Source organism: Cryptomeria japonica, chromosome 9 (genome assembly GCF_030272615.1).
Source record: "Cryptomeria japonica chromosome 9, Sugi_1.0, whole genome shotgun sequence".
Lineage (NCBI taxonomy): Eukaryota > Viridiplantae > Streptophyta > Pinopsida > Cupressales > Cupressaceae > Cryptomeria > Cryptomeria japonica.
This window is the reverse complement of record NC_081413.1, coordinates 691,356,498-691,376,596: the sequence shown is the minus strand read 5'-3', so window position 1 is coordinate 691,376,596 and position 20,099 is coordinate 691,356,498.

Below are 20,099 nucleotides of genomic sequence, written 5' to 3'. Positions count from 1 at the left end.
AGACTTGAATGCTTGAATGCTTTATGATGTATATCTTTGCCTATGCTTGCTTATGATCCACTTCACTTGAAATTCACCTCCCATTACTCCTTATGGAAATGATAAAACTAAGTACCTTTTATACATGCCTCTTGAATATTAATTCATCTCATTAAAGGTCGACATCGGGGAGATTTAGGATACCGAAGTACAAATGGGGTCGGGGGGACCTATCTTGGGGCCACCCTAAGAGGGTGGGACAGGGGTTCCATGCCCCTATCCTAGGGGGATATCAATGTGATGCCCTTTTCCTAGGGAGGATAGGGGTGCCACGCACCTATCCTTCCCTATCTTGGGGCATGGATAGGGTCCTAAGGCTATCTTAGGGCTCAAACATGAAGGGGTCAAGGGTGAAAATGCACAAATAGGTCTTGGTTGGGGAAGAAGATGCTTTTAGCGAGGTGAGAACCTAAAATATGGTAAAATTGTAGGAGGCACAATTTTATGACACTTAATTTAGCCCCCACTTTAGTGGGAGTATGAATTACACCATTATTATCGGTAAAGTAGAAGAAAGAGAGAGATGAAGATGAGAGAGGCGAAGCAAGATCACAAGGAGTATAAGATGTCACTAATCTCGAGGAACCTAGCCACCAGTCTTTGTATCTTAACTCACTCAAACATATGCAAGAGCACACAAAATAAAAGGAACAAGATGCACAAAAAAAAAAATAGCACAAAAGGCACATGACAAGACATGATACAAGATGACAAACCAACTAGCCAAAGAGACCTCGATACTCAGGTATCTCAACAACTAATCAAGACACAAAGACTAAGGCCATCACATAAAAATGAGCGATCACATAAAAGAGAAAAGTTGACATTATCCATGAACCATCAATAGTAAAACTATGAGTTATTAAGAGGAAAAAGAGAAAGGACATCAATACACACTTTGGTGATCAACTAAGAAGAAAGGTGAAGAACAAATAAACCATGGATGTCTCGCCCCTAAATCTAGGTGATCCATGGAGAGAAGGACATGGAAAATCTCTCCCCTAGAGACTGTCTAGGTGATCCATGTAAGGGAGGATAGTGGGAACACCATTAGTTCCACCCAAACTCTAGTGTGTGTGTGTGCAAGTGAGGTTTGAAGCTCCTCATAGGAGTCTATGCCCGAGTATGCTACAAACTGTATAAAATTTATAGTACGTGTTGAGAAAGGTGTGACATCCTATTGTAAGAGTCTGTGCTCTAGTTCCAAGAATAATCACCCCACAAAAAAGAAAAGTGGTGTCATCTCTCTCTAAGAGACCATGCTTTGGTTCTGAGAATGACCCACTATAAAAAGTTACGACATCTTTCTTGAAGAGGCTTCCCTCTAGTTCCAAGAATGTTCCACTGTGAAATGCATGAGAGAAGTATAGTACAAAGGAGGAGTGTGGGTGCCCCACCTTAAGATGTCAATAGAGACTAATGTTGATATCTTAAGGAAATTAGAACAAGGATACCTATCTTCAACACAAATAAGATATCCATTATGCAACAATGTCATAAATCCAAGCAAGAGAGGGGATACTCTTCAATCAAGGATAGGATAGTTGAAAAGAGATATCTTGCCATAAGTGTAAAGGTGATCCTTGGAGGAGAAGAGATATTTTTTCAAAAGACATCTACCCCCAAGAGGAGTTGTCTTAGAAAAATATAACATCTTCTAGCACAAAGAAAAGAAGAGAACAAGAATGCAATCCTTCCTCCTATTCCTAGGTGAAATGGATTCTTGATGAAGGATGACTCACGTTTAGCCCCAAGAAGGATGGGTGAATTTATCATAGATGTACATTACCCAATGTGAAAAGAGGTTGTAGTCAAGGACTGACACCTCTTGTATAAGAGAGAATCCTTGAACCAAAAACCAACAATTTCAAACAAGGAATGACAGCAAGTAATAAATCTCACACCATCCACACAATAGGGAAAGGTGGATCCTTAGAGAAAGAGAGAGGGAGAGAGATAATTTTCCCCCAAGCGTAGGACAATGAAAATAATTACATAAATTATAGAGAGATATTGCTCATAAAAGATGTAACATTTCAAGCAATGAATACATCCTCACCAAGGAATAAAAATTCACTCACATGAAGGGTAAATCAATTCAAGAAAGGACATCAAGTTATGAATAGCACAACAGAAGAGGTAATTTTCAAAGAGAGAGAAAGAAGAAGAAGATGGAGGCTCACAAAAGTCCTCTAAATAGAGATTATTCATAATAGACATGTCATTTCAAGAAAGGAGAAGATCCCAGTCACGGAATAGACATGTGCTCGCATGAAGGAAAACTCCATGCAAGAAAGGACATCAAGTTTATGAACAATAAAATACAAGAGGTAATTTGAAAAGAGAGAGAAAGAAGAAGAAGAAGGTTCAGAAAGGTCCTCTAAATAAAGATTATTCATAATAGACATACCATTTCAAGCAAGGAGAAGATCCCATTCATAGAACAGACATGCGCTCACATGAAGAAAAACTCCATACAAGAAAGGAAATCAAGTTTATGAATAATGCAATATAAGAGGGAATTTGCAAAGAGAGAGAAAATAGAAGAAGGTTCACAAAGGTTTTATAAGGAGAGATTATTCATAATAGATGTACTATTCCAAGAAAGGAAAATATCCTAAGCACGGAACAGACATGCACTCGCATGAAGGAAAACTCCATGCAAGAAAGGACATCAAGTTTATGAATAATGCACTCCATAAAGAAAATAGTGAAACCTTAGAAAGCAGAAAATGAATATTCTTGCCCCCCAATCATAGAGGCAAGAATAAATAGGCTATTATGTTGCTCACTAAGTATGATTGCACCTAAAATTGTACCACCACGAATGACAAAGAGCCCCCAATAGGTAGGGTTACTATGTCACATAGTGAGGAGCAACATAATAGGAATTTGAACATTATTTTAAATGATCATGATGAATATTCCATTCATTGTCCGATGTTATTTTTAAAATGCCTGAATCAATGCAATGTTGGATTTGTGTTTTTAAAGCTTGACACTCATTAGTAGAATGGCCATGGGTTTGATGATATTTACAAAAGCAATAATTTTGAGAATGTTGTTTATGTTTTCTTCTCCATTTAGGACAAAGAGGAAATATTAAGTGAGAATGTAGAAGATTGGTCAACACAAGTTCTTGTTGTAATTCAAAATAAGAATGAGAAGGTGTGTATTTACAAGACAATGGAGAAGAAGATGTGGACAAAGGAAAGTGTGATTTCTTATGACTTTGTCACTCACATTCAAGCATTTTTCTATTTCATCCATGTGTATGGTCAAAATAAGGTTCACTTTTAGGGGGAATTGGATTGAAGTTTAAAGAGGCCCAATCAATTGTAGGATTTATGTTCGAGAAAAAATTGGAATATAAAATTTAGGCGTCTTAGAGTTTCTAGAAAAGGTAGGAGTGGAATCTAAGGACCCCCAATCATCCTCTAAGAGTCTTTCTTTAGGAACTTATTTAGTAGGAGATGGGGTATTTGAGTTAATTGAAGAGAGGATTATAGGAAATAGGAAAGCATATGATGCTTCACTTATGTTCTCATTAGCTACCTCATTAGTATATGTGTAGGACACAACATGATAATCAAGAATAATTCTTGGTTTCGTAGGAACATGAGTGGAATTGATTTAATTTTTGTTAGGCTCTTGATTTTTTGGAGAGAGAGAATTATGATTGTCCTCTTGTTCTAAGGTATATTTATGTTCAAGACACTCAATAGAAAAAGGATTATCATATGTAATTAATGCTTCATCTTTACAAGGAAGATCATGAAAAGAAGGTACAGTATCACTAGGATAAGTAGCCATAATATCATCCTCTTGCACCAAATAATCCTTATGAGGGAGATAATTTTTAGGAGGATAAGGAACACAATTCTCCAAAGATTCATCTTTAGGAGGGAGATCTTTGAAAGAAGCATCCATATTCCCTTTTTACACCAATGTGCCCTCATTAATGAGATCAATTTTGGGAGAAGGTAAATCATAGTATGAATGAAAGGGAGAACTAAATTATCATCATATGCATGAAAGGAAACGTCATGAACATATTTCATGTACAACTCAAAATTGAATTAGCAAATTAAGATAAGAACTCCGTATTCATTAATGATCAAACAAGAATAATGTTCACCCCATACATGCATATAAAATTTATTAAAGGAGGGAAAATGGAAGTTGAATTACAAATTTGAATTTATGTTCGACCTTATAAGGTGTTAAAATTGATAAAGTACACCAATTTTCTGGATTTAAGAAGAAACAAATAGTCAACTCTATCTCCTAAAATTTTTGGAAAAAAGTCGAGGACCAAGGTGGGAACGCACACAGTCTGACCAAATTTTTTCAAAAAAATTTCAGGGATGATAGAAAATATGATTTTATTACAAAATCCAAAAAACAACTAATTTGGAGATGTCTAGATCAGTCAAATTCATAGTCAAAGGTCAAAAATAGAAAGATCTCAAAAATTAGGGTTTTATGATCTAACCACTAAATTTTTAGAATAAAGAGACAAATTTGAATTCCAATTTTAAAATAGAAATCAGATCTGAAACAAGCAATTAAAATGTTACACTTCACAAGCTTAATTTCCTCAAAATGAAAAATTAGGGTTTTTATTCAATTAACCTCTAAAATTTGCAAAAAGATCAAACTTGGAAATGAAATTTTGAAATTCAAATTGCAATTATTCAGATCTAATAATGAGAAATCAGAATTAAGATGTAAGATGTTGGGTTCACCAAAATGTAAAGTGGAAAATTGGATCCTGGTGACTCCCCACCTAGGAGAGAGAAAGGAAGCCACTAGGATGATATTCACTTGGAGGAAATTTACATTCAAAAGAGGGGTTGAATCCACTAGATCCAAATCCAAGAGAGACAAGGATGTGAATTCCAAGTAGATTGCAAGGGTTGAAGTGTGATTTACCCTCTATTGTAAATCAGAAAGTTGACTTGTTGACTATGTAAAAAAGAGAGAAAATGAGTGAAATGAGGAGCTAACGGTTTGGGATCATGCTGTAACTTTGGATCTAAGCTAATTAGACTGATACGGATCCAGTTTGCAAATTTGGAGAAAATTCATCATGGCCATGGTGGTAATGTACATGGTCCTCCACAAAATCTATGAAATGAAAAGTGTTCTTTAGTCTCTACAAGTGAAGCCCAAACCTGCAATTACACCTGTGCACCTACAACCTACACACAAAAAAGAGAGGAAAAGGGGTTGTGGATAAGAGTTTGCCTCAGTCAAATTTTGGTTGAGGAATCAACCTTGAAAGAAGGTAATTAAAAATCCATGAATGTAAACAATGGAAATGTATACCTTGTAGATCTGCAACTTGTTGATGATGATTGCTTTGATTCTTGAATGTAATCACAAGTGTTGCATGGAATGGCATGTAACATGACAAAACCCTAACACACATGCATAATTGCAAATGAATGTTGAAATATTGCTCCAATGGATGAATGAAGAAGACTTGAATGCTTGATGATGTATATCTTTGCCTATTCTTTCTTATGATCCACTTCTCTTAAAATTTGCCTCTCATTCCTCGTTATGAAAATGTAAAAACCAAATCCCTTTTATACATGCCTCTTGAAGATTAATTCATCTTATAAATGGCCAACATCGGGGAGATTTAGGATCCTAAAGTGCAAATGGGGTCAGGGGAACCTATCTTAGGACCACCCTAATAGGGTGGGACAAGGGCACCATGCCCCTATCCTAGGGGGACAGGGGCTCCACACCCCTATCTTGGGGCCTGAACAAGGTCTTGAGGCTATCTCAGGGCTCAAACATGAAGGGCTCAAGGGTGAAAATGCAAAAATAGGTCTTGGTTGGGGAAGAAGATTTTGTTGCTGAGGTGACAACCTAAAGTTTATGGTTAAAATTGTAGGAGGTGCAAATTTATGACACTACAAGTTGTCTTAGGAACAAAGGGGAAATCTTATCCTGTAGGGTCTCCAAGTTACCATAATAGTGTTGCCAATTGACACTCATTGGATTCATTTTGTTGCCAGTGATGGCAACAAGATAGAATAGAAGGCAAATTGACTTGATGGAAGTCACAAACCGGTACTACAAGGCATATATCGACATATACCAACATTAGAATCATTCAAGGCTACACCAGCACCGCCAGTGGCACCAACACCTAGCATCAGGACTTCAGGAAGCTGACATCAAGAAAGAATTATTTTGTAAATCATTTTGTAATTATTGTCGAGGCTGACATTGAATATTCCTTGTAAATGTATTGTAAGTTGACAAAGGCATATCATATATAATAGGTATATAAGTTAGTCTGTTAGGTCAATTTAGAAAGTGTAGAGATGATATAATGGTGGTATAGAAGTATATATATATAGCAGAACTGTGATATGTGAAATATGTCTATGGATGTCATTTTTGTATGTGAACATTGTATCATGCAATAATCTATAGATACCAAGGAAAATAGTCTTGGAGGAGAAGCAATACTGATAATAGTTCAAACTATGAACCAATACAGAGAAGAACTAGAACCAGAACTCTATTTGGCATAGTAGATGCATTATTGAGCTTATTTTCAGTAATTTACTTTGGCAGAAAGCTTGTAGTCAATGAGGCTTTTTGGTGATGAGAAGTATGCTCTAGTAAGTTTGCCTTCCTGCAAGTGCAGGCCCCTGTTTATGTAATATCTTTTCATATGGCCACTGAACTGATATTGTGGGTCACAAATCCCATCGTGGTTTTTCCTCATTGAGGTTTTCCATGCATAAATTTTATTTGTTATGGTGTTCATTTGTGTGGGTGGTCTATTTGCTTCTTGTTATATGCTTATTTGTTTACTAGTAAATACATGCATGGTTTAGAAACTATAGATTGTTGATTCTGGTAGAACACTAATTCACCCCCCCCCCCCCCTCTTAGTGTTCTTAGATCCCAACAATTATTTTCAGAGCCTGGTACCTTAAAAGAAGTTTAATAGCTTGAGGAAGTTCCTGTAACTAGAATATTTAAACATGGCTATGGAAAAGAAACTTGAGATGGCTCTTGAGGATTATGATGCTGAAAGGATGAAGAACTTGAAATTGCAAGAAGGGCTGAATTCTACAAATGAATTTAGTTCTATTTTGCAAGAAAGGTTGTCATCTTGTCAAGACAAAAGAAAAGAACTTATGCAAAAACCAGATGATGAGGAGAAGAATTCTCTTAAAGAAAAATATCAGAAACTAAGTCAAGCAAATATGCTCATGAAGAATGAAATGCAAGATCTGACCATGAGGTTATCAAAAGATATTAAGGAGAAAAAGAAGAAGGAAGATAGTCTTACTTTATCTTTGAAGAACAAGTTTTATGAATATGGAAGATTGACTCATGAGAATAATCTACTGAGAACTGATTTGGCACACTCCCAAAACAATGAACAAGAACTTGAAAGGCAAATAACTACTCTGAGAGATGATCTGACTACTGCGAGAGAATATAAAGAAAAGTTTAGGATCAGTGTTTCACAATTGGATAGCTTACTGAAAAGACAAAGACAGATTGATGATTCGAGAGGACTTGGATATGTACAAGGTGAAAGCTCCAGTACTGCTGATGGAGATTAGTGAACCAGTATGCAGAACTCATCAGAACAGAAAAAACTAGTAAGGCAATCTAATGCTTATAAATTCAATGGCAGATATTTTATTTGCAATAAATTTGGGCATATGGCTAAACAAAATATAAATAAGGCAAATCAAAACTACAATTTTGTTCCTAGTCAATGCACAAACTATAAGTAATATGGTCATAAATCTGAAGACTGTAGAATGAATGTTAAATGTCATGCATGTGGAAAGTTTGGACATTTTGCTAATCATTGTAGGTCAAGAAATAATAATAATACCAGATATGTCAAAGCAATTCAAAAGAACAATGTTACATGTTATGCATGCAACAAAATAGGTCATATTACTAAGTATTGCAGAAGCAAGACTCAACCGGCTAATAATGATAAAGACAATGAGAAAGGAAAGCACAAGGTAGATGAAATACAAAAATATCATACCAAGAGATGGATTAGAAAATCTGAAGAACAAAGTGGAAATGGATCTATACTGGTATATCCACTGGTAGAACAGGGTAATCCTCCACTGGCAACAAATTCCACCAATAACTAAGGCATAAGCCTTAGGGGTTGGAAAAGTCACTGCTAAATTTTGCATATTACCCGGGAAGAGATCTAAGAGATCTGTAAATAAATTTGGAGAACTTTGTTCATCATCGATGAAGGTTACCTCGACACTTAACTGTGAAACCAACATCCATAGGGTTGTTGGTGAGGCATTAATGATAGAAAATTAGGGTTATTCACTGATAAAAGAAGCTAAGTAAATTCATTTTCACTCACCGATCATTCAAGCAATCTAAGCAAAGTAAAGGTGAACTAAGAGCGAGCAAAAGCATTAAGAAAGGATTTCGAGAAGTTAGCTGAAGCACTCAAATCTTTCATCGGCATTCACTCGAGTATTTTCTGAAATGGCATATAGATCTTTTGCTCCTACTTTTATTGAAAATCTGACAATCATCAAAGTTAAGGATTGGTTAAGGCTAGTCCTTAAGGAGGTTCCCAAAATTGCCAAAAAGGAAGACTCTATGGGAGCATTTTCTAGAGTTCCTGAAGGAGTAATGTATGTTGAAGATGTGAGGGCATACATCCACTACACTCTTGAGTATTTGGGCACTGAAGACATTAAAAGCATGCATCAATTAGTGATACTATGAGACACTAGAAACATTAAACCAGAATTCAAGGCAATTGAGGATTTAGGGTTAACTAGCATTTTGTACATACCGAAATTCAAGGATGAGATGATCAGATACATCCTGAGTAGGGTTCACAACAAATTCATTTGGTTAGATAGACCTCACATGATCACAAAGGAAGCTATTCAACTTGTCACTGACTTACCTAGGGTTGGACAAGAACTTGGTAAGAAAATGTCCAATACAGAGGTCAAAAAACTCACTGGTGCTACATCCGATAGAAAATCAATAAGGATAAGCATAATAACCAACTCAGACATAAAATTTGCAAGCATGATCATAGGATATAAGGTAACTCAATCCAACCAATTGAATTCTGTTGCAAGTTCATGCATTCATGCTACATATCAAATATTGAGAAATAATGTGAAGTATGACTTATGTGAATGGATGAGGAGTGAGTTAATGTTAAACCTTTAAAAGATCAAAGGAACCAAGAAAGGGACATTCAGATATGGAAACTTAATTATCTGTTTAATGCTTTATTTCCCCAATGAGCTACCCGATTTAGGAAAGAAGCAATGGGCTCATGACATACAGGTATGTATGCAAATCAAAATGGCTATCACTAGTCTTGATACTGACAGGGATGAGAAGCTCTGGGGTTACTTCAAGAAATTTTAGGAGAACATGAGGAAAAGGGAAAGAATCTCTAAGAACATTGTGGAGAAGTATTCCACTGACATATGTTTCATGGTGAAAATTGGTGAAACACTCATGGAAGCAGTTGAACCTAGGAAAAATTGGATAACTGAGATTGGATATGAGGTAGATGATAGTGTTTTTGAGCTTTATGCAAATATATTGTTAGATACCCCATTAGATGATAAGATAGGACACTTTTGTATAGTAGGAGAAAAGGATCTTGAAGTGAAAATAGGTTTCAATAGAAAAAGAAGAGAGAAGAAAATTGAGAAAATGTTTGCATACGTACAAGATGTCATGCATAAGATAGACACTCAGCTAGGTTCTAAATCTAAACAAGCAGTCAAATGGGCAAAAGTTTCTATTGAAGAAGTAAAGAAGCCACAAGTTCACATTTCCCCTATCACTTCTGACTTTGATCCTAAGGATAATGAGCTCTAGCTTTCATAAGTGTGCAAAGGAAGGATGAGGTAAAACCACCGGTAGAGCAGCAAAAGACAAAACCAAGGAGGAGACTTGTTAGAAAGGTAGCTTAGCCTATTGCACCTCCACCACCAGTAAGGAAGCCTATGTAGAAGAGGAAATGAGTCACACCAGCAACAACAAACAAGAAGAAGAAGGGTGATGATACCAGATCTGGTAAGACAACAATGACCTATGCAAAAATTATTGATGAAGTGACAAAAGATGGGATATTAAAGAACATATCAAAATATTATGAATTTTTTTAAGAGAGTGAACAAAACAAGTTAGAGGAAGTGATTTTTGTTAACATATGTGCAGAGTATGATGACATGATGGTGTATTTTGTCATTGATGTCAATATGCTGAAGTATGAACCGGTATATTGAAGTAAGCAATATGGCAAGTGAACTGGTATGATGGTACAAGTGAAGTGATATGATAAAGTGTGAACTGGTATGATGGAATGAATCAATATAAGGAGAAAGTGAAACAATATGTGAACCGGTATATGGAAAGTTTGTATCAGGGTTTCTGGTTGATATATTCTAAGTATGTGTGATTCGATCGATGATATTCTATGATGAGTTAGCATTGAAATGAAGATGAGATCACATTACCACCTCAGCCTTGTTCACATGAAGAATCTTCTTCAAGATCTTGCATGAAGAAGATTGATTCTATCCACCTTAAGAATGTGCAAAATCTCAGTAAACAGTGCAAAGCGCATGATGGGTTATCAACTTCCAAAAGCAGTGAAGAACGGATGATGCAAAACATCTTGAGATTCATTCAAGATTGTTTTACTCTATGCAATGTGATTAAATGGTCAGGATTGGACTGACTGTATTTATAACCTAGATGCTTAGGGTTTAGGGTTTATGCTACCAACCTAATTGTTGTCTATAAGGTCAATGATGATTTGCATTGTGAATTTGTTGGCAGATGTTATATGTGTATCCAAGTTAGGAGATAATTGATTCTTGCCAGACCGGAGCAATGAGTAGAGATCTACAGAGTGCAATTGTAGTAGTAAAGGAACTGAAGTGGATCTGCCTTGGCATTAAAGTGTTGTCATTAGATTAGTGTATTACCTGTTGACTTCTAACCATTTCAGTAGTTGGAAAATCCCTTTACCGGGTAGCTTTAATAGGCTTTTTGTAAATCCTTTAACAGGGTGACTCAAAATCATTGAGTTCTTCAAATCCTTTTGCGAGGTGACCTTTGACAGGTTTTTAACCTTTAACTGGGTATTTATCCATCCCTTAACCGTGTGATCCCTAGTAGGATCAGTTCCTAGCAGAACCTATTGTAAAGTCTTTAACTAGACTAGGCTCTTAATAGAGTGAACTTCAGAAGAGTTAAAGAATAACTTGTGGGTATTCATCCTGACTATGGTTTTTCCTAGTTGGGTTTCCCCGTGAAAAAATAAGTGTGTCATGTGTGATGCTTTTTCATGTGATGTTTTAGTGTTTTCTGTTAAGTGGTAATGCAAGTTGATCCAGTGGTCATTATATTTCTGATGTAGTACTTGTTTAAGCATATGGGTGAAGTAAAAATGGGATATTAGGTTTTAAGCATATGGGTGAAGTGGAAATGAGATATTAGGTTTTGTGAAGATCTAAGTGTTACTTGTTTATGACTTTTACAATCACTAGGTTTTACCAGTATTGACTTGATTTAGATCGGTGATGTTGTTCACCGGTTAGTGCAGTCTTTGTTGTTTAAAGTTGTTAAAGAAGTTTTTGTCTATACTGATTCACCCCCCCTCTCAATATATGTTGAGTATTTATTGTTCATCATTATTCATCAATTGGTATCAGAGTGGTCCTCCAGGTCCTCTGTGTTATAAGCTTAACCTTGCTTGAGGAAAAGATCTTGGTCTAATGATGAAGAGGGAAGGTTGTAAGTTTAACAGACATAAATTTAAGATATGGAAGGATAGAATGAAGATATATATTAAAAGCATGGGTGCTCAACACTAAAACTATGTTGAGAATACTTATGTTGTCCCTACCAGTACTCTCACTAATGATCAAAGAAGAGAAATTTAGTAGAATGGGCAAGTCATGGAAACTCTTATCAGCAGTCTATCTAATATTGACTTTATAGAAGTTCAAGATAAAGACAACCCCAAAAGTGTATGGGATACTCTGGAATCTATCTATGGTGGTGATGAGAATGTGAAGCAAACTAAGGAAGAAAGCCTTAGAGGAAATTTTGAAGACATGTGGATGGTTGAAGGAGAAACCATTCAACAGTATGGGATAAGAATTGTTGTTGGAGACATCAAGAGTGTAGGAGGTACAATGGATGATTCCATCATTGTTAGCAAAGTTTTCAGAACCTTATTACCAGTCTATGCAATAAGGGTTGTCGCTATTCAGGAGTTGAGATCTATTGACAAGACAAAGGTATCCCTTGATTCTATCATTGCTAAGTTGACCGCATATGAGCTAAATAGTTATGATGGCAATGTTCAGAAGACTGATTTAGCCTTTAGAGCATTTACTGCACTATCTAGAAAGGGTAAAGAGTCTAGTACCAGTTGTAAACCTAGACAAAGCAGAGATATGGATGATGAGAAGATCTTGATGGAGTTTGAAGCTCTTCTTGCCAAGAGACTTCCTAAGGGAATTGGAAAATACAGAGGTAAGCTCCTTTTGAAATGATTTTCTTTCAATAGGATAGGACACTTTGCTGTCAACTATCCTAATAGTGATAATAAGGACAAACCAGAGAAGTTTAAAAAGTTCAAAGGAGGAAATAGGAGAAACTATCTTGTTGTAGTCGATGAAGGTGTCATTGATGATGAATCAGAAGATGAATAAAGTGAATACATAGTGTTTGTAGTAGTTAAGGAAGATGTGTCAGACAAGAAGGCTCTTGTCTCCCGCTTTCATAATTCTAATGAGTGGATTATTGATAGTGGTTGTTCTCACCACATTACTGGTGACCAAAGAAAGTTTCTATCTCTGGAAGAGTATGATGGAGGTGTAGTTTGATTTGGTAATGATGCACCTTGTATGGTAAAAGGCAAAGGGTCCATCTCTCTAAGTGGAAAAAGCGGTACTGATAATGTGTATTGGGTAGAAGGTCTCAGGCATAACCTTTTGAGTGTTGCATAGCTGAATGATAAAGGACTCACTCTGGAATTAAAAGATGGAGTGTTTAAAATAAAAGGAAAGAGTGGTGAAATAATGGCCACTAGTATGCAGACCAAAGGTAACTTATTTCAGTTGAATACAAATATCAGTCAATTCCTAATGGATAAGTTTTATGATAGTTGGATATGGCATAGGAGACTCTGCCATGTAAATTTTGATAATATTATGAAGGCTAGTAAGATCAAGGCAGTTGGAGGATTGCCTATGCTGAACAAACTAGAGAATCGTTTGTGGAGAGAATGTCAACTAGGGAAAATGTCTTCCTCAACCTTCAAAGGTAAGTCTTTCACAACAGATAATTTACTTGATCTTGTGCATACTGATTTGTGTGGTCCTATGAAAACTAGGAGTGTTTCGGGAGATAGGTACTTTATGATTCTTATTGATGATTGCTCAAGAATGATGTGGGTCATATTCTTGAAAGACAAGTCTAAAGCTTTTGGAAAGTTTAAAGCCTCTAGAGCACTAGTTGAAAAGGAAAGTGGTAAGAGGATTAAATGCCTTAGAACTGATCAAGGAGGTGAGTTCACTTCTGGAGAATTCAATAAGTACTATGAAGAGAATGACATCAAGAGGCAACTATCTACCCCTCGGACTCCACAGCAGAATGGCCTAGCAAAAAGGAACAACCAAACTATAGTTGAAGTAGCCAGAATGATGTTGATTCAAGGGAAGGTTGCTCACACTTTTTGGAGAGAAACGGTGAACATTGCAGTCTACACTATGAACCGAGTACTTATCAAGAAAGGTAAGGATAAAACTCCTTATGAGTATTGGACTTGTAAAACTCCAGTAGTAAGCTACTTTAGAGTGTTTGGTAGCAAGTGTTGTATCAAGAGAAGTGAATACCATAGCAGGTTTGATGCAAGATGTGATGAGGGAATATTCCTAGGGTATTCCACCAAGAGAAAATCTCTCAAGTGTTTTAACAATAGGACTCAAAGAATTGTTGAAAGTATCAATGTCAGAGTTGATGAAACTTCTAAGAAACCTGAGGAAACCGATAGTGAGCGAGTGGTAGATGAACCGGTTGTAACCTTCTGGGAACCAGTTGCAAAACAACCAAGTACAAGCAACAATAATCCTACATCAGTAGATGTTGATGTAGATGAAGATGAGGATGAAGAGGAAAAGCAAGAGGAATCAGTAAAGATCATTCCTAGGTATGTAAAGTTTCATAATGATCCAAAGAAGATCATAGGGGATAAGGATGCATAAATACTAACAAGAAGAAAGGTCAGAGAGAATTCTTGCATGATTTCTGAATTTGAGCCCAAAAAATTTAAAGAGGCACACAAAGATGAAAAACTGGATTAAGGCTATGGAAGAGAAACTTGACCAGATAGAAAAGAATGGTACATGGTCTTTGGTACCCACACTTGAACACAAAAATGTTATTGGTACCAAATGGGTTTTTAGAAACAAGCTGAATGAAGATGGCACAGTGGTAAGAAACAAAGCAAGACTGGTATGTAAGGGATATGCTCAAGAAGAAGGAGAAGACTATAGAGAAACCTTTTCTCTAGTAGCTAGATTGGAAGGAGTTCAAATGCTACTTGTATATTCAGCCTTCAAGGGATTCAAAGTGTATCAGATGGATGTAAAATCTGCATTCCTGAATGGAATACTTGAAGAGGAAGTGTATATAGAGAAACCAGATTGGTTTGCCCTATCAGAAGCTATTGATATGGTGTGTAGGCTACATAAAGCCTTGTATGGATTGAAACAAGCACCTAGAGCATGGTATGAATGTTTACACTCCCATCTTGTGAAGATTGGATTTGAAAGAACAAGTGAAGATAGCAATATCTATCTGAAGTTAGAAGGAGATCAGATTCTAATATGTGAAGTGTTTGTTGATGACATAATTTTTGGTGGAAATGACAAGATGAGCCATGCATTTGCAGATGAGATGAAGAAGGAGTTTGAGATGTCACTAATCAGAGAGATTAAATTCTGCATTGGACTACAGATTCAACAAATGAAAGATGGTATCTTTATCACTCAATCCAAGTATGTTAAAGAGGTGTTGAAGACCTTTGGCATGGAAGAAAGAAAACTGGTTGGTACACCTATGATGACCGATTGTAAACTGTCAAAAGAAGATGACTTAGTATTGGTGAATGAGAAAGATTACTAGTCAATGATTGGTAAGTTGCACTGTGTAGTGCACAACAGACTGGAAATTGCACATGCAGTGGGCATTGCTGGACATTTTCAAAAAAGTCCAAGAGAATCCCAGTTGGTAACAGTCAAGCGAATTCTTAGATATTTGAAGGGAACTATAGATTATGAATTGTGGTATCCATATAGTAATGATTTCAATCTCAAAGTGTTTACCAATACCGATTGGATTGGTAATGTGGATGATCGAAAGAGCACAATATGTGGTGCATTCTTTCTTGGTGGTAGACTAGTCTCATGGATGAGAAAAAAATAGAGTTGTATCTCTCAGTCTATAGTAAAAGCAGAATATGTAGTAGCATTTATGAACTATACTCAGCCAATTTGGATGAAGCATGTATTAAGTGGTTTCAAAGTTCCTGCATCTTAACTGGTGAGTATATTTTGTGACAACACAAGTGCAATTAATATTTCCAAGAATCCGGTGTTTCATGCTAGAACCAAGCACTTCAAGCTCAAGTATCATTTCTTGAGGGAGAAAGTTCAGAAAAAAGAGGTTGTATTGGAACATGTTTCCAGTAAAGAGTAGTTAGCAGACATATTCACTAAGCCTCTACCGAAGGCTACATTTACCTATTTTAGAGATGAATTAGGGGTGTTTCCCCTTTAATAGGTGAACTAAAGGTATGTGCTCCACATCAATCAGGTATTTCATTGACAAATCTTTTTTAGGATTGATGTGTTAAAGGATGCTACTCCTTAGGGGGAGCAGCATAGTAAATAATGGATGCTTATGTCTCCACTTTGGCATTGTTGTCAAAGGGGGAGAAGATGTGAAGTAGAGAAGATATCTACAGTATTGAAGACATATAGTATGGAAGATATTGGGGAGAAGATGTGATGATGTAGAGATATCTTTGTATATTTCCATCAATCCCAAAGGGGGAGATTGTTGATATATGTGCAGAGTATGATGACATGATGGTGTATGTTGTCATTGATGTCAATATGATGAAGTATGAAATGATATATTGAAGTAAGTGATCTAGCAAGTGAACCTATTGTAGCATCCTAAAATTGTGACACTTGCAATTTCAACTGCATTTTGGTCTCCACGATGGCGACGCAACACGCAACCTGAATGGAGACCCTGAAACTTGCTCACGACACTGAAAACTGCATTTTTCAAGCACCCTGGCCTGAACCTCCTTGCACCCTGCTGTCCCAGAAGGTGGGACCAGAGCGCCCAGCGCCCTGGTCCCTCAGGACCAGGGTGCCCAGCGCCCTGGTCCCCAGGACCATGGCGCCCAGCGCCCTAGTCCCTGGCTCCTATTTTGGGCCCGGTCTCCTAAGGGGTCTCGGGTCTTTTTGTTTGCAAATTGGAAATTAACTTTCCTGGTCGGCCTAAGGTCGGGAAAATCAGTCTATCAGCCCTAATTGACAAGTATATAAATGACATTTTCCTCTTTCATTCGATATGATGGAAAAGGCGTGGAAACTATAATCAAGCATTCAAGCATTCAAGCATTCCTTCAAGCAATTGATCATTTCAAGTCTCCATTCAAGGCTAAGTGTTGCATTCAAGACAAGGATTCAACCATTGAAGAGGAGATCACATACAACATATTACTACAACATACAACATACAACATCTAAACCTTCACACCTAAGGATACCAACATCCTTAGAACAAGGTATTAGTACTTGTTTTACAGTCATTTACATTTACAGCTCTTGCTCATTTCTTGGTTAATTCCAAAACCGGGGTTTGACCTAAAGGCAAACCCCTAATCCCTAACCCCCCAATCATCTTCGCTTTTCTGTGTGTAGGTTGCAGGTACGCGGCTAAATTAAAGATCTGGAATCCTTGTGCAGAGACGAACAGATCCCCCTTCGTTTCGCGGATTTTTCGGAGGACCGTGGCGCCGGGCGCCATCGTCCCGACAACTTTTTGCTCAAATTTGCAGGACAGCGCCGTATCGACATTTTATTGCTAATTCCAGGTCCGCAGCTTCATCCTATAACCTGAACTCAGTTTATATGCGAATCTTTATGACTTTCTATGCATGCTTAGCTTAATTTCCTCAACAACATTCTTTACAAAAGAGGGTAGCCTTGCTTTCCTAACCCTTGAAATTCATTTAGCATCCTATCTTACATTGTGTGGGATTGGATCTTATGAGTTTCAACCCCTCTTTTGAATGTAAAGTCTCTCCCCTAAGTGAAAAACCATCGAATCCTAGCGAACCTCCCTTCTCTCTCTTCGGAGTCCGAAGAGGGGAGAGCAACTAGGGTTCGATCGTGATTTTTCCGCTTTACATTTTGGTGAACCCGACGTGAACATCCTTTCTGATTTTTCATGCTTAGATTTGAAAAAATTGATTACATTTCCATGTTTGATCTTTTTGCAAAATTTTAGAGGTGATTGCATACAAACCCTAAATTTTCTTTTTAGCAATTGAACCTGCGAAATGTCTAAATGTTAATGCCTGTTTCAGATCTGCCCTTCTATTACAAATTTTCAATTCATATTTGTGCTTTAATTCTGAAAATTAAGTGGTTAAGTGTCAAAACTCTAATTTTTGAAACCCTCTTGATTCAACCTTTGTCCGACAATTTCACTGATCAAAACATCTCCAAATCAGCTGTAACTTTGGATTCCGCAATAAAATCGCAATATCTTTCATCCCTGAAAATTTGGAAAAAAGTTACGAGGACCGTGGCGCCGAGCGCCATCGTCCCCGACATTTTTTCTGAAATTTCGGGAGCGAGATCTTACTGTATTTTCCTGCTAAAATCCAGAATTTTGGCTGATTTTATCAATTTTAACACCTTCAAAATAACAGTCAAAGTTGGTCTTGTGATTGCTTGGATTAAGGCTTCTAAACATTTAAAAATCATTGAAATTGAAATTTTGTGTCAAAATTGTGTTCTTACTGTCCTAAATCTGAAAAGTGTGTTATCATTCATTAAAAATTTCAGTGCTTTATTCAAATTCTTGCATTTTGTGACCTTTGAAATTAAGTGCTTAATTACAACAACTTTAATTTCCGCTTTCAAAATTGAATTTTGCGTGAAATTGAGTCAATTTTTGAATTTCAAAATTTTCATTGCTCTTGACATTCCCTCTAAAATCATAAAATTCAAAATTTCAATTTCCCTCTCTTTTTCAAAATTCAAATTTTGCATTTTTCGACAATCTTGGTAGGGTTCAATTTTGAGATTACAACTTTAATTTGGCCTATCTACAGATCGTAAAATCACTCAATTTTTTCAGATTAGCTCTAAAATCATCATACCTTTCATCCCTGCAAATTTCGAAAAAAGTTGCAAGGACCGTGTTGCACTCCGAGGGCCACGGTCCCAGACATTTTTTCTGAAATTTCGGGAGACTGTTGTGATTGCATTTAACAGCTTAAATCCAGAAGATTGGCTGATTTTACTAAAAATTGCTACCTCTAAATTCAAAATCTTCTCTCTCTTTCTAGTGCATGAGTTTGACAACAATAAGCCCTACTTACACTATTCCCATTAGACGAAGCCGTAGAATTAAGTCTTTTCGAGGTTTAACTACTGAGGAGATGGAACCTAATTTGAATAGCCTTTTTAACGAGGACATGGGTAATTCCTCTAATCCTCCTAATGATGAAGAAGCTCTCCATGAGGTTTCTGAAGAACAACTTTCGAAATTGGATAACCAATTTGACGATTTTCGACAATGGATGTCTCAAGAATACCCTGATAGTCAAGCTCTTCCTTTAATTGAGGGTCTAAAACGTATGCTTCAAAGTGATAAGAATGGAATTGATATTTTGCATGGTATTTCACACATTGTGAATTCGAATGTGATGCCTATGAAGAGTTGTGCTGAAAATTTAGGTTATACACAACCTCCTACACAAGTCAATCATTCTATTCCTTTGACAACTCTTATTGCTAGTATACCTACCTTTACATCAAACATAATGGCTACTTCTATACAAGATATTCCTCCTGTGATCACCAATCATGGGGGCAATCCTTCTTCTTCAATTAACCCTATTCCTTCATTCAATCCGATTTCTTCATTCGTCCCTTCAATGAGTGTTCCTATTACATCTCCACAAATGAACATGACGCAAGGGGGCAATTCATTTAATCATTCCATTCCTCCTTGTAGTGTTCCTCCTGTCCAATCATCTCCTATGACTAATTATCACAGAGTCCCACCACCTTACTCTCTACCTTCTTTCAATAACATAACACCTCCATCTCAATCTAACACATCCAATATGAACTCTTCGACCGAAGCGACCATTAACAATCTTGCACAAACTGTCTCTTCTTTACAGCAACAAATTGCCTCTATGAATCAATCTAAGTTTAGTGTGCCCACATTTGATGTTGCGAGCCCACTTTCTCTTGACATTGTTCGAGCTATCCCTCCTAAACATGTTGAAATCCCGCATTTGGAACTTTATAATGGTAAAGGAGATCCTCTAACACATGTTAAGACTTTTCAAACAATTTGTACTGATTTTGCTTATGACCAAAGGTTGCTTGCAAAACTATTCACTAGAACATTAAGAGACAAAGCCCTACAATTGTATTGCTCGTTGCCTTCTTATTCTATTACTTCTTTCGAACAACTTGCAAATGCTTTCATTCAACAATTTCAAAACAATATAAGTCCTAAAGTTACTTTGATTGATTTAATGCATTGTAAACAAGGTGTTAAAGAAAAAGTGACTGATTTCATTGGTAGATATAAGCATTTGTATGCTCAAATTTCTTTTCTAGTGCCTGACAATGATATTCAAAGAATCTTTATTTCTAATTTACAAAAAGATATTCGAGACAAACTTCTGTTTTCTG